We start from the raw sequence: 15274 nt of genomic DNA, 5'->3' as shown, positions 1-15274 counted from the left end.
CTTCAGGCAGAAGGCTTGGGATATTATGAAACACCACCTGCTTGTTCCTTATTCCAATGTGTTGTCATATTTCTGTTGGCAGAGATAGGGAGAGATGTCTCTGATATTATCTGCCTCCCGTGCCAAAATAACTTAGCTGGCTTTAGATACAATGCACCTTGACCTGGGGGTGGCAGCATGCTCTGCTGTGCTATCTCAGGCAGCAGTATACCTCAACAAGACTGTTATTAGGCATACAAAACTGATATAGGCAGGCATATATCAGTGTCTGGGGAGAGAATGTGTGCACCAACCGCTGCCCCTAAGACACATTTTGCTATTTCTTAAAAAATGCCTCATCCGTCTGCTCTCTTGAAAACTTTTCAGCTGGGATCCAAGTCAGGGACAGAAATTATGTGGCCCTCCAGCTATGGTTGGACTGGAAATCCTTGCATTCCCTGCTATGCTGCCTATAGCTCTTGAGTGTTGTAGTTGAGCAATATCTGGAGGGTCATGTGATTTCCACCTTTGACTTAAATAATCTCATACATTTGAATTGTCTTGTCATAAATCATGGATGAATTTATCCCAAATCTGGTTGAGGAACCAGAACAGACATAATAAAAGCCAAATTTAATCAGTGTTAAAATCTATCCTTTTCAAATGGATATACTTGGAAGCATATGTATAAATATCTTCAACTGTGCTAAAATTAAGAAGTAAAGGAGATTCCAGATGGATTAGAGGAAATGAAGCTTGCAAGGGACATCCTCAATCAGAATGAGCATAGTTGTGGCCTCTGAAACACCTCTCCTCCTCCCAGGATTTTTTTTTTAAATGTGCAATTTTCAGGCATTTTTTTGCCTCCAAATCACACAGAAAGCCCCCAACACATGAAAGCCTGTGAAAATACCTCTACTCCATCCTCTTGAGCCACAGGTAATCCTGTACTATCCCCAGTTCCTCTCAAAATGGCAACAGGAAGTGATGTGTGGGATCTATGGTTAATCCATTATAATGCTAATTCGTTTTAAGTGGCGGATGGAGGATTCGAAAAAATATATAATTTCCCATTAAAAATTTAGTGTTTCTGTTTCTGAAAAATTTCCATTCCTCAAAACTGGCTGCTGGACTTGGACTGTGAGTTGAAAATATAATCATAAACAGTCATCACTACTGTTTCTGTATCCACCTTTATAATGTTGGGCCAGGAAGAGAGGTAAATTAAGTGACTTACATATATTTATTTATTTATATATTTATTTAGATGTTTAGATCCTATCCTACACAATCTCTGGATGGCTTAAAATAAAATCAGTTTAAACAATTTAAAATCTGAAACAATAAAAATGTTCACCAGACCCACATATAATTTTTAGATTAATAATAATAATAATAATAATAATAATAATAATAATAAATTTATATACTGTAACTGTGTATATAACTAGCTATGTATTAGAGGCACCATGAAATCTGGTTACAGAATTGTGAGGATGTGTAATGGGATACCAGCAGGAGTGTCCAATGTGCATTGGTGACTGATGTGATGTCCATCAGGACCAATGCACATTGGTACCATTGTGCATTGGTTCTGTTATGCACTGGGTATCAATGTGCATCAGGCACTTTGTCAGTTCTGCTTTTGTGGTAACATAACATCAGCCCTCTGCCGAATATACACATTGCACAGTTCCCACAGACACAACAAGTCCACTTATGAAGATGCAGTACCCCTACAGGATTCTGGCCAATGTAAATATGCTAATAACATATTAAACAATTGAATAATTTAAACTACTCCCAATGTGACAGTTGATAAGTTAGGCAAAATTCTTCATTGTAATTGAGCTAAGCTTCCTTTGGGTGAAAAATGGTGGTTAGGAAACTGAACTGGGACTGTTATATGTGTTACAGGCTTTGAGTAGGTTTTCATTACTGGGCACCACATATTCTCTTCTGCATTGGGTATACCGAGAAAATACAAATCTCAACTGCAAATTTCATAGACTCCAACATTTCACAGATGAAAACTGAAGCATATGTGGCTGAGCAACATCAGAGTGTGACAAAAGTTATTAATGAGGAAGAACACACAAGCTAGGAGAGACCACTGCAGTTTGGTTTTGCCTGAGCCTCCTGGGAAGGTCAAGATTTCTCCCCCTCCTCTCTGAGTTCATTGTGTGAAAACTACAATTTGTACTTAGAACTCAGTTTGCAGCAACTGAAATAAGCTGAAGACAAAAGGGGAAAGTGTAAGGAGGGGAAAGAAACTGGGACAATTTAAAAGCAACTGAAAAGGTGAGACAACATAGGATTAATCAGTGCTTTCCCTGCAAAACTGGGATAGTTGGAAGGCATGAAATTTTATACTAATAGACTATCCAAATTTAAGTGAGTTGCAACTTTCCTTCAGGAGTACTACATACTTTTATTTCCAAGGCAAAATGACCCTGAATAACATTCTGAAATGGTTCATGGTTTCCATGAGATAGCAGGTAGCAACACACATGCTCTGTTCATCTTTGTTGAGTGTTATTATGTATAGCCTTTTCCCCCCATGCTATTTGTCCATTTGTTAACAGAAGGGCAATATGATATGAAGCAGCATGTCAGAAAGTCTACTTCCATTCTGTGAATGACTCTGGAACTGAGAAATGTTGGCAGTAAAAGGAATAAGAAGGTATGGTTATCAACATTATCTCCAGTTTCATTTCCAGTGACTGAACAGGCATTCGGGGGAATAGGATACAGTTTCTAATTACAAACATTGATTGGCTGATAAGTCTCCCAATTTGCCCTGGGAAACCGTTTTGATAAGGTATTATATATGAATGTAAGGTATGGGAAATGAAACAGACTTTGAGTGCTGAAAAGAAAATTATATACCAGTGTGACAGTATCTTCTTAGAGCCAATAGAGAGGTTGTTCCCCTTTAAACCAAATGGATTTTGAAATCCCTGTCAGAAGCACTTTTGGAAGTTCCAAGTGTGACTGCAGATTAAAAGTACCATCCAAATATTTCGTGCAGAATTAAATGCACACATGGTTCTGCATTATATTGAGTTGTTCAGTGTGATGTGGCAACTAGAAAAGCCAATGCAGTCCTAGGATGCATCAGTAGGAGTGCAGTGTCTAGATCAGGGAAAGTAATAGTACTTTGGTCAGACCTCACCTGGAATACTTCAACCAGTTCTGGGCACCACAGTTCAAAAAAGATGTTGACAAGGTGGAATGTATCCAAAGGAAGGTGACCAATAGTGAAATCAGTATGTAGAGAGCTCTTGTAGCACCTTTGAGACTAACTGAAAGAAAGAAGCTGGTGAAAGTTCTGGAAGCCATGTAGCTTAGGAAGCTGGACATGTTTAACCTAGAGAAAAGAAGGCTAAGAGGTGATATGATAGCCATGTTTAAATGTTTGAAAGGATGTCACATGGAAGAAGATGCAAGCTTGTTTTCTGCTGCTCCAGACACTAGGACATGAAGCAATAGATTCAAACTACAGGAAAAGAGATTGCACCTGAACATTAGGAAGAACTTCCTGATGGTAAGAGTTATTTGACAATGAAAGACACTGCCTCAGAGTGTGGCAGAGCCTCCTTTTTTGGAAATTTTTAGGCTGAGGCTAGATGGCAATGCTTTGATTATGTGTTCCTGTGTGGCAGTGGGTTGGACTTGATGCCTTTTGTGGTTTTTTTTTCCAATTCTGTGATTCTATTATCTATGATTTGTTCCAAAGATCCATGGCCTTAAGACAGAAAGCTCACATGGCTTCCACTTATTTCCCCCAATGGGACAGAAAGCGGTTTACAGTTTAAAGCAAGTACAATACACATAAAACACACCAATATCAATGTTACCTTAGAATTAAACTATTCACAGTATTAAAACAATTTAAAAGATATGCCTAAAATGAATAAAAACAATTAAATCAAAACAATACAGCATCCCCTAAACACCATTATTTGGTGTGTATGTGCATATTCTTTGCAAATGATCTATGCAAACCTTAGGGTTGTAACATTTTATTTCATCATTTTGATCATACGCATGTACGATACATAACTCATGATGATGAAAGTTGGTTTCAAAAATAAATTAACTGATTAGAGTGATTCCACTCGATTGTCCTGTTTCTAAGGAGCTGTTCCATGGCTTTGTGTGTCATTGTGATGTTGTGGAGGAACAGAAATCTGGACTCCTTCACATTCTGAATTTTTATTCTCTCTTCCTCTCTCTCCAAACATACCACTCTATATAAATCTTTGCTATAAATCCATCCTCTACCATCTGCACTGTTTAATGTCTGAATAGCCTCATAGATGTTTCCATTCATAATTATCACTGAAGGGAGCTTTAGTGATAGTAAACATGAATGAAAGTATTTATATTGTGTTCTCAGCAAACCCCTTGCCCCGCTAAAATCTGTCCTGAAATATGGCAACATTTGTGCTTACATATGAGCTTGAGCTCATCTTGTCCTTGTCCTTATGCAGTTTATAGGGAATTCTTTAGCACTGAAGGTAGGGCCTTTGTGGTGATGGGAGGAGGTGGGGGAAGGAGGTTGGGAGGGAGAAGGGAACATTCCATACAGAAATAGCAAAGTTGTTGATGCTTCGCAAGTAATGACCTGTCTGCACTATAAATATAATCCCAGAGAATCCAGTTACATGCTGTCCGCATAACTAGTCACAATATATGACTTATACAGAAGAAGGGTGACATTCTGTGACGGAAAGGCATTGGGTGTGACAGATATGATTGGTGAGGAGCTGGCATTTGGGAACTTGTTCACTGTGTATCAAGATTACTGCAGATGTACCGGTACTTAATTTTTTAAAAATCTGATTCTTTAAAGTATGACAGTGGTTCTTGGAGTTATCTGACAAAAGTATTGCCCCTCTATTAAAGCTGTATTACTCATGAGCCTTTAATGTGAAATTCTAGGATTGGACAGTGACATTTGAGTTCAAAGTAAACACTGAGTTGTGACCCTTTTCTCCAATGGAATATGAATTAATCAAAGCTTAAGTAAGTTACATTTTTGGAGGACACGTCTCAGTGACCATACTGGAGAACTGGAAACTGCAGTCCAAAAAAGTAACTCTGTTCTGTACAGCTTAGCTCAGCCTTTATGTCATCATGTCAATTTTATAGGAATTTGCTGGCATTCATCATTTATTGAAGCATCTCACTGGTTTTTGCATGCTATTGAATTCCCATGTAGTAGTGAAGCAAAAGGGAAAACGTTTTACATCCAGAGTTGCCCGTCAGCCAACCAGCTTTCCTCTTGCCTGGTTTTCCCCTCTATTCCTGTGCCTTTTGCACCAAGTAATAAGTAGCTGAAGTTTTCTGCATAATTAAATCTCTATACATGAGGAAATGCTTCACATCATGCTTGTGGCCAAAGGCTCCTGTGCAAGAACAGTAAAGAGAGACAGAAAAAAGAGTTAGCATTTCTCTTTGTGTCACTATTCTCAATTGATATGGGTCTCCCTGAAATCCTGAGGGATCTCCCCCCATCTTTAACAAGCATGGGAATGCTAGCTAGGCTGCAAGATGCTAGGTCATAGCATGGTTTGACCTGGAGGAATAGCGGGTTGCTACTGCCTGTGTCAATTTAATTTCATTTGACTGATAGCACTTCTATCCTGCCTTTCTCCCAAAACGGGAACCAAGGTGGCTTACGATTTAATCCTTCCTCTTCTCTGCAATTCACCCCTTCCTTAAATCACTCTCCCCTTAATCCAGGTCTCAGATAATGTGTCTTCTTTGTATTCTGTGGAGGGAAGGGAAGTACAGTGTGAGTAGGAGAGTGGTAGATGATGGGAAGGTTAAAAAATCCTATTTTATCTTGTGCAACAAATCATGCCATCCCCAGGCACTTTGTAGTAAATAGTAGTGCAGATGAGGGGAGGTCTTTCAGATTTGGGCCATGCCAATCCTTGCCATCTTCCAATGGATCGGTGGACACCTTCAGAGTGGTGAAAGTGTAGATGAGCTGCAATGAGCCATCGTTCGGGTACAGCAGCCATTCTCAAATAGTGGGGCGGGCCCCCCGGGGGGGGCGCGTGGCTCCGTAAAGGGGGGCGCGAGGCTCTGTTATGCAGAGGTGTACTTATAACAATTTTATAGACAAATGATACTATTTACAGTCACGCGGGGGCGCGAAATGTTTTCTTCTTCCTAGGGGGGGCATGACAGAAAATAATTGAGAAGCACTGGGGTACGGTGACATTCTCAGTACTGGAGTGGCACTTTGGCTGTGTTTGGATCTCTGCACTAGCTGCATAAATAATATACTGTAGATAGAAAACGTTAATAACCTTAAAATGCATCTCACTGTGCCAATGGTGTCTTTTATGCCCTTGGACCATAATCTTGCTATTCACCTTTTCAGTCCCGTCTGTTCTTTTAGTTCCTCTTTTCTTTATCTTTCTTTACTTTCTATTAGTAAGCTTCCTTTCCAGCTCTTGATTTCCAGCTCTGTTTTTCTGTACCTACCATGTGCCTCTTTTGTTATCTGTTGAGTGTCCCTGTACTTTTATGCTTCAGCTTTTTGGTTGCTGTGCTAATGCATGTAGGCTTGGAGCTTGTGAGGATTATTCTTCAGACACCCTAATTATTATGACTCTGGTTACAAGTGTTATCTAAATAGGGAAATGTTTGTTAAAGTCATAGCAACATCAGAAAGTTAATAGGAGAATTAACCCAGTAAAGTGCAACTATTAGCATGCACTCATGTGTCTGTGTGCCTGTGCCATTCACTAGGGAGAGAGAAGGGAATGAACCGAAGTGAACAGGAGCATTATTATTATTATTATTATTATTATTATTATTATTAAGCTTTATTTATATAGCGCTGTAAATTTACACAGCACTGTACATAAAATCTTTTAATTAGACGGTTCCCTGCCTTCAGGCTTACAATCTAAGAAGACACGACACAAAAGGAGAAGGGAATGGTTGTGGGGAAGGGGATCAGGTTCTGGAGTTCATCTCTCCCTCTGAGGCCTAAACCAAGGCAGATGGACAGATGGAGGGCTCTGTATCTTAAGGATAGGCCTGATGGCAGTGGCCCACCCTCTCTCCCCCTCGGAGGCCAGGATGGAGTTGGATGCCTTCTGGGAGGGCTCAGTTCCTTTAGGAATTGTATTTTTTCTAGAATACTTTCTGTATTTTAGTAATGAACCTCTCCAACAGGAAACACCAACAGCAGCAATAAAAAGAGAATCCAGTTTGTTAAGGGCCATGTTCCCATAAGTTGAAAAAGTGACCATAGGTTTGGTATCAGGATTTCCAATTACTCAGGAAATAAATCAGGCTGACTTGCTGCTGCATCTTTAACAGAAGCATGATGAGCAAAAATCATCAAGAAAAGAGAACCATATCTCTACACGGATTGAGCTGTTGTTAAACGAGCAATTGCAGTGGGTTTCCAAAGCGGGCACCACTAAACTGCTATTACAGGTTGAGTCTCCCTTATCCAAAATGCTTGAGACTATAACTGTTTTGGATTTTAGAATATTTGCATATACATAATGAGATATCTTGGAGATGGGACCCAAGTCTAAACATGAAGTTCATTTATATTTCATATTCACCTTATATACATAGCCTGAAGGTAATTTTAATACACAATTTTTAAAAATATTTTTGTTGATGAAACAAGGTTTGTGTATTGTTGGTGTCACTATTTCAGCCACCCATGAAGAAAGTTTTGGATTTTCAAGTATTTCAAATTTCAGAATTCCTGAAAAGGGAGACTCAACCTGTAGTTATTTCAATACATCACATATATACTACTGCTCTTTCTCGAAACAGTTCAGAGCATATGGTTCATAGGAAATCTCCTTATTAAGGAAGCTTTCAGGGACAGACTCAAGACCTTGTCAAAGGCTTTTAGATATCTCCAGAATTCTTCAGCCATGGATGATGGCCATCCTGGCTGGAGAGATCTGAGAGTTAAAATCCAGAAAAGTAATATGAAGCACTGTAAAGGCCTGTTCTAGAACAGAGATGAGCAATGTGCAGCCCCCAGACACTGGAGTGCAATTCACAGAATTCTTCACCATTGCTATGCTGGTTAAGAAGCTGCAGTCCAGTGACATCTGGAAGTCCACACACCTCTGTGCCTTAGAAATACATCTTGCTTCTTTACATTATTCCTTAGTCCAGTAACAGTAACAATAGATTATTTTTAAAGGAAATGTTAAGAGTCACTAAGAAAATAGTAAAGAAAAATGTCAGGCACATAAACATATACAGTACTTGTAGTCTGAAAACAGAAGAGTCCATTCTATCATCTCATTGTTTGGTTTTGTTCTGCAATTAGACCTTTAAGAGTCTGATGCACAGCAGTAGTCTCATCGGATATTTTGGCACCAAACTAGAGGCTACATTAAATGTGTGCTCTTATTTAAAGTGCCAGATTTTAAAAAAACATGTAAGTATATAGATCTAGGGATGGATTTCCACCCAGCTCAAAAACTGCTTCATAGGATGAATTTTCCTTTGGACTAAAACTGTAGAGAAAGATGTCCCCTCCATGCCTGCTATGATTCCACACGTTCCATGCTAACTGAATTTTTCAAATAGACATTAAATGCAAGGATGCATTTAATTCCACATATAGTTTGGCCTTTGATAGGCAAAAATGATGTCTGCTCTTGAGTGAGATCTCCAACAAGTGTGCTTGGAAATGCCCCAGTAGCAATTACCATATATGCTCCACTATACGTTGACTTCATGTAGAAGTCAAGAGAAGGTTTAGGGGCCAAAGTTACAGATTTTGTTATGACCTGTGGATAAATCAAGGATAAAACTTAGGGGCATGTATTAAAGAATTTAAAGGAGGAAGCAAAGGAAAAATGATGCCAAAGTACCTTCATAACTTTTTGTACTCACCCCAAAGGCTAAATGGATGTGGGAGGAATTATGGTAAATCATGGCTGTGCAATGTGTGGGGAAAGAGGCAGAGGGTGGGCTAAGAAAATGAACACATGTCAAATAGGATGAAAAGGCAAAGCAAAGAAAATGGCAACTACCTTAGCAGTGATTATAGCCTTTAACTTTAATGCGATAACTTTACCTGATCGTAAACCAGAAAACCGGACAAACATACACAAATGTCTTACTCAGATCTTTCAAATTCTGATGCCTCTCTGTGCTTCTTTGAGGGGCAAATGCCAAAGAGCTGCCACCATCACCATTTTCCCACTTAGGCACTCGAGAAGGTCAGAAGCAGCACTTGTGGTGGAAAGAGTAGTGCAGGTTGGTGCTTCTTTTATGTGCTCCCAGGATGGACTAAATAATCTCTCACCTTTCCTTACTCTATTTATAGAAAGTGATGGTTTCTTTTTTTGTTAAGAGTTAAAGTACATTAATAAGTCGACCCAGGTTTTTGGGGTGAATTTTTTGACTAAAATTTCTAGACTTATACATGAGTATATACAGTAAGTGCCTGGTTCTCTTGCTGTAAAAGCAGATGGCAATATGGTAAAACAGCAACAATAAGATAAAATGGAGACAAAGAGATGGGTGGGTGAAAGAAATATCAATTACATTGTTCAGTTGACTCTTTGGGATAATAGATCAGCATTACTGAGGGTTGTGCTAACCTTAGTGCCAAACTGCCTCATAAAATGTCAGTAAGGATTATTCTAGGGGTTCTTGAGAAGGAAGAGAAGCTGAAAACAACTATAGAGCAATTTAATTATGAAGCATTTATCGTTCTGCTTTTGGAAGGCAAGGCTGTTCCTGCAGGTTTCCTTCCAGTATCAGATTAATCGCCCTCTTGGGTTATGAACAGTTAAATACTTCAAATATCCTTTAACTCTGGATCTGTGAAAGGGGTCATTGGGAACATCCAAGGAGGGCAAAACTACGCAATTTAATGTCAGATTCCCAGCTGTTTAGGAACTGAGTGGATAAAGCAAGGCCCAGGGCTCTTCAGAAAGCCTGTTACATTGGTCAGATGAGTAGTGACAGCTCAAAAAAACCCCCACCATGTTTGGCCCCATAGTTTGCATACAGAGCTTGGAAAATCTAGCTGTAGCACTACTGCTCTCATAATTGGGTTGCTTCTGGGAGAAAGATGGCATACAAATGAAGTGAAGTAAATAAAATAAAATAAAATAAAATAAATACTTCTGTAGCCAGTATGGCCAGCTGCTATTATGATATTGCACTTAAGGTAAAGACAGAAATTTTACTTAAAATGCAACAGTCACATTCTGCTTCTGGCCTGTTACAATTTTTTTTTAAAGTATACCTATTTTACTTGAATTATTTGAAGTATCCATTAACAACACTATGACCTTTCTAATCAGTTATATTGCAACTGACATGTTGTTACCTATGAGGAAATTCTCAGGGAAATCCTTCTTGTCTAGGGCATATTAAATTTTCCTGGTATCCAGTGCTACAGTGTACTATTGTACTATTAATGGGCAAGAACAATTTTTTTTTCCAGATGGTAGAGCCATTGTGATTTAGAGTACCACCTGGCACATAGTTGCTTGAATGTTGCCAGTATCCATTTTTGCCTCGTCACAAGAAACTCGGGAGCCAGTGTGGTGTAGCAGTCTGACTGTTGAGCTAGTACACTGGGAGACCAGAGTTTAAATTCCTGCTCACCTACAGAAACCCACTGGGTGACCGTGGACAAGTCACACACTCTCAGCCTCAGAGGACGGCAAAAGGCATATCCCCTCTGAACAAATCTTGCCAAGAAAACCCCACGATAGGTTCACCTAAGGGTCACCATAGGTTGGAAAACATACAATAGCAACACAAGTATCTGCAAATTGTGCCTGCTTCAGATGGCAATGCCCAATCCACTCCATGTCCCATTTTATTGTAACCCTGACACCAGAATTTAGTCTACAATTGAGAATGCACTATATATTAGCTAAAATTAGGAAAATATTTTTCATACTGATTTTCAATATTACTGTATTAAGAACCTCCAATTACAGTGGACCCTTGTTATATACTGGGGTTTGGTTCCAAGATCCTCCGTGTATAACAAAATCCGTGTATGCTCAAGTCCCATTCAATATAATGACATAGCAAAATGGTGTCCCTTATAAAAAATGGAAAATCAAGGTTTGATATTTGGAATTTATACTTTTTTTGAACATATTCAAACAGTGTATGCTTGAATCCATGTATAAAAAATCTGTGTATAAGAAGGGTTGACTGTATATGTCTTTGATTATAAAGTAGTCATTGTAGAAAAGTAATGTTCTAAACAAATCAGTGATTCATTACATTTATTGATCACATATGCAGTCTAAAGTTGCTAGAATTAAGCTTTCCAAAACATTATGAATGGAAAGTTTTGCAGTAACATTTTTGATTGAGCATATTTATTTGACTAAACCAGACTTATAAATATTCAAACAGTTCACAAATATTTGAACTGAAATACTTGATTGGGGGGAAAAACAAGGTACGCTTAATGTGGTTTATGCAATTTCAAACACTAATTTATGTATGAATTATTTTTAACAGAAGACTTGTATTTAATTTTTCTACAAGGACATCTGCTTCTCTTCCATTGATTGATTTAAATTTCAGGGGGAAATGGACTGAAAAGTGTTGACACTCTAATTTTAACACACCTAATTAACTATCCATACTATTCTGTGACTTTATTCATCTGTTTCCAAAAGAGTTTAATACTCTTCTTCTGATGTTACTTGCACACCTGCAGTTTCTTTCTTTAGTTTCAGACTGGAGCAAATCTGATTCAGAATTAGTTCTTCATTAAAATATTTTCTTTCCGTGGGCAAGGGAAATTAATCATATTACTAATTAACTTAATTAATGTAGAAATTGAAAATTTTCTGTAGAAAAATTAAACACTGGAATTTTTTTTAATGTTCCACCAATATCAATGGTTATAGGGAAATTTGCTAAAAATATATGTGGCAGATATTTCTATCATTCTAAGCTCAGAGGTCAAGCCCCACTCCCATGCTGAACATAAAGACAATAATTAATATGAAACCTGGATATGTTACTATTTTTATTAATTTGAGTCATATTTCTAAAATGTAATGAAAGTAACAATGGTAAAAGGAAATATTAAAATGAAAAAAATTGTTCAGCTTCTGTGCCTTTCCCTCTAAATGAACTCTTCAACTACCAGATAAGTATGTACTGTATAATCCATTTCTTGGTAGAAAATATTCAAACAAATACCTTTTTCTTCTACCTCTTATTCAAGAAGAGTGGAAGTAAAAGCCAACCAAGACTCGGAGAGAGAGAGAGAGTTATCCCAGAAGGCACAGAGGACATATAAATTCACTTTGACAAATCTGTCCAGCTTCTTAACTGTCATTTCCATTAACAGGAAAGTTCAGTGTCACCTAGTGATTAAAGTGTATTAAACCTTATCCACGTAGAACGGTTGTGTGTGTGTGTGTGTGTGTGTGTGTAGCTTCAAGTCATCTGTGGATTTATGGTGACCCCATGAATTTCATAGGGTTTTCTTACTCAAGGAATATTTAGAGGAGGTTTTGCCTGTTCCCTTCTTCTAAATAAGGTGACTCTGCTTAGCTTCTAAGCTAACCAGGGGTGATTCTGCTTAGCTTCCAAGATCAGATATGATCTGCTACCTTTGGAGTATTTAGGCCCTGGAACAATAATACATTTTTATTAACAAAGTATGGATTTTTGGTAATTGAATAGTGGGAGAATCCAGTGGACATCATATTAAGCTTAACATTGCTTGCGAAACCTACTGTTTGTCCGGGAATGCTGCCAATACACACTCACACGGCTGATAAGAGCCTGCTCAGCAAAAGTAAATCACACCGAGCTGCCAAGAAGCAGTTCCACAAGCAACAATACCAAACAACATCCAAATAGAATAAGCCACTAGCCAGTCCAAAGTTCAGGATTATAAAGAGCAATATTTCCAGTCCAGTCCGAAGTCAAGAGTGCCAGAGGGTTGGTCAATGTGTCCGGTCTGAGGTCAAAGATTCAAAGGCAGTCAATGTTCTAAGAATCCAGGAGTCAGATCAAGCAGCAGTCACTAATGAGAACTAATAGTCTCTGGCAAGAGAGCTCAGCGTCTGCCAGGTGTCTTATAACTAGCTCCCTTATCACAGCTGCTGCCTCTTGGAACGCTGAAGGCATTCCCTTTCTGAAGGTAGGAATCTCAATGCTCTGCTGCTCTATGTCTCCCAAGTCTGGAACTTCTACTGGGGCAAGGCTGGGCTGCTGAGCTGCAGGCTCCACTGGAGGAGATCCCACAGAGCTAGAGTCTGGCTGAGCTAGGGACTGGGAGAGCAGAGCTGGGACCTGGCAGGGCAGAACTGGGGCCTGGCACAGCCTTAGGTTCCTCCTGTACCTGAGGAGACGAGTCCTCCGCATCGTCCTCCAAGTCCTCCTCGTGGCTGGCCATGACACTGTTAACTTGTAATAACCATCCCATGAAGATTTATTCCAAATGCTGCTTAACAATAAATCAACAAAACTACCTTTCTCATTTGATTGACTGATAGCATTTTTACCAGCTACAATCCATCAGGGCTTCTAAGGTAATGTTGTGATGGTGGTAGTGGTGGTGTGTGCCTTAATGTCATTTCTGGTTTATGGTGACCTGTGGGGTTTTCTTGGCAAGAGTTGTTCAGAAGAGGTTTGCCACTGCCTTCTCTTAAGGCTGAGAGCAGTGTCACCCAGTGGGTTTCATGGCCAAGCTGGGAATTAAACCCTGGTTTATAGAGTCATTGAAGATTTTCACACGACATCTCAGAATTCAGCAATCCATCATATCAACGTTTTAAGAACACTAACAGCCTCATGTGAAAATCTTTTGGAATCATCTATCTGTTATGACGATTCCACTACACTTTGGGACGATAAAGGAACGATATAACGATGTCGTGTGAAAATCTTCATAGTCCAGCACTCTGTCCACTATGCCATGCTGGCTCTCTGAGGTAATGTAGAATGCATGAAACCACTGAAATATATTAAATACATGGACAAAAACAAATATAAAACAATGGCGGGGTACATACCGCCACTTTGCGCCGCTCTGCCGCCGCCGCCAGTAGGTCCGCGGGGGAGCCGGAGCCTTCACACGGCCCGACTCCCGCGCGGACCGAAAAAGAAGCTCCAAAATGGAGCTTCTTTTTTCGTCGCGTTTGCGACGTAGCGAGGCGCCAGGGGCGCGCTCGCTACGTCACAAGCGGCGCGACACGTCTGGACGCTGTGCGTCCAGTACGTCAAGATGGCGGCGCCCATGTGGAAGGGGCGCCGCCATCTTGTACGTATTCTATACGTACTAGGGTTAGGGGGGTGCGGAAGCACCGCCCCTTCCTAACCCTAGTACGTATAGAAGACGTACTAAATGGCGGTATGTATCCCGCCAATGATAGTGAAGATCAATTGAAAGTGAGTCTGTAGTCTCATTCCCCAGACAGGCAACGCAAAGCCCTACTGAACATGGTCTTCCTAAAATTGTACAATACGTACAACTGTTCTGACTGTCTGATCTCAAAGACATTGATTGAGGGTATGAACGGTGCTTTCCACAGACTCTTACACTTTTCCCTGAGTCAGTGGTGTCTCGTTCTTGTCTAGCAGCATTATAATGTGTTTTCAAGCCATTGACTGTGGGAGTTAATTGGATTGTCAGCAATACAGTAGGAAAAGAAATGAGGTGCATGTGTTGCTTTTTCAGTTTTCTGCAAGAGAAAACATTGCTGCAAGTCATTTCAGATTGAGTTTTAAAAGGTCAGTGCAGCTTTTAAGCTTTTAACTCTCTCCCCAGCTCATTTTGTTAAGCTTTTGTGATTGCTTCAAGAGCACAGTGTTCAACCGGTCCTGTGTTTTCAACATTTGCAATGCAAGTACCACTTGCATATTGGATTGTGGGAGTTCTGCAGTATTATGGCTGGATGTCAGTATGGTTTTATTGTTGCTGTTTTTTTCTTATTGATTTGTATCCCATTCTGAGGTCTGTTAATGGAATAGAAAAGAAATAGAACTGGTTGGGGGGGGGGGGTATTTTGTATTTTGTTCCCTTTGCTTTGTAATGTGCCTTGATTCCACAAGGAAAAGGCGGAATATAAATAAATCTTTATTATTATTATTATTATTATTATTATTATTATTATTAGAAAGCTTTAATTCTATATCCCAAATAATTGGGAGAGTAACACAGAGAGTTAGATGCTTATGCAAATAGTCCAATGAAAAAACTGAAATAGTCAAAGAGTTCGCATGCCTAGGCTCAAATATTGATCAGAACAGAGACTGCAGTCAAGAAATCAGA

The 15274-nt window shown here is 39.4% G+C and overlaps 1 protein-coding gene across 3 annotated transcripts in view; it reads left to right on the top strand.

Annotated features, from left to right (window-relative positions):
* The window catches only part of GHR (growth hormone receptor), a 385809-nt gene that overhangs the window by 223165 nt on the left and 147370 nt on the right, over positions 1–15274 (top strand). Inside the window, exon 1 of one of the 3 annotated variants that reach the window (XM_089496036.1) lies at positions 3445–3526. The exons of the other annotated variants lie outside the window; for them this stretch is intronic. The gene's annotated coding sequence lies outside the window, so the exon portion shown is untranslated. Of the gene's footprint in view, positions 1–3444; positions 3527–15274 lie in introns of those variants that run through there. 3 annotated transcript variants of the gene reach the window in all.

This window comes from Sceloporus occidentalis, unplaced genomic scaffold, assembly GCF_023333645.1.
Source record: "Sceloporus occidentalis isolate IW3139 unplaced genomic scaffold, rSceOcc1.0.p SCAF_1, whole genome shotgun sequence".
In the NCBI taxonomy this organism is placed as follows: Eukaryota; Metazoa; Chordata; class Lepidosauria; order Squamata; family Phrynosomatidae; genus Sceloporus; species Sceloporus occidentalis.
This window is presented reverse-complemented; position numbering and strand designations above follow the sequence as displayed.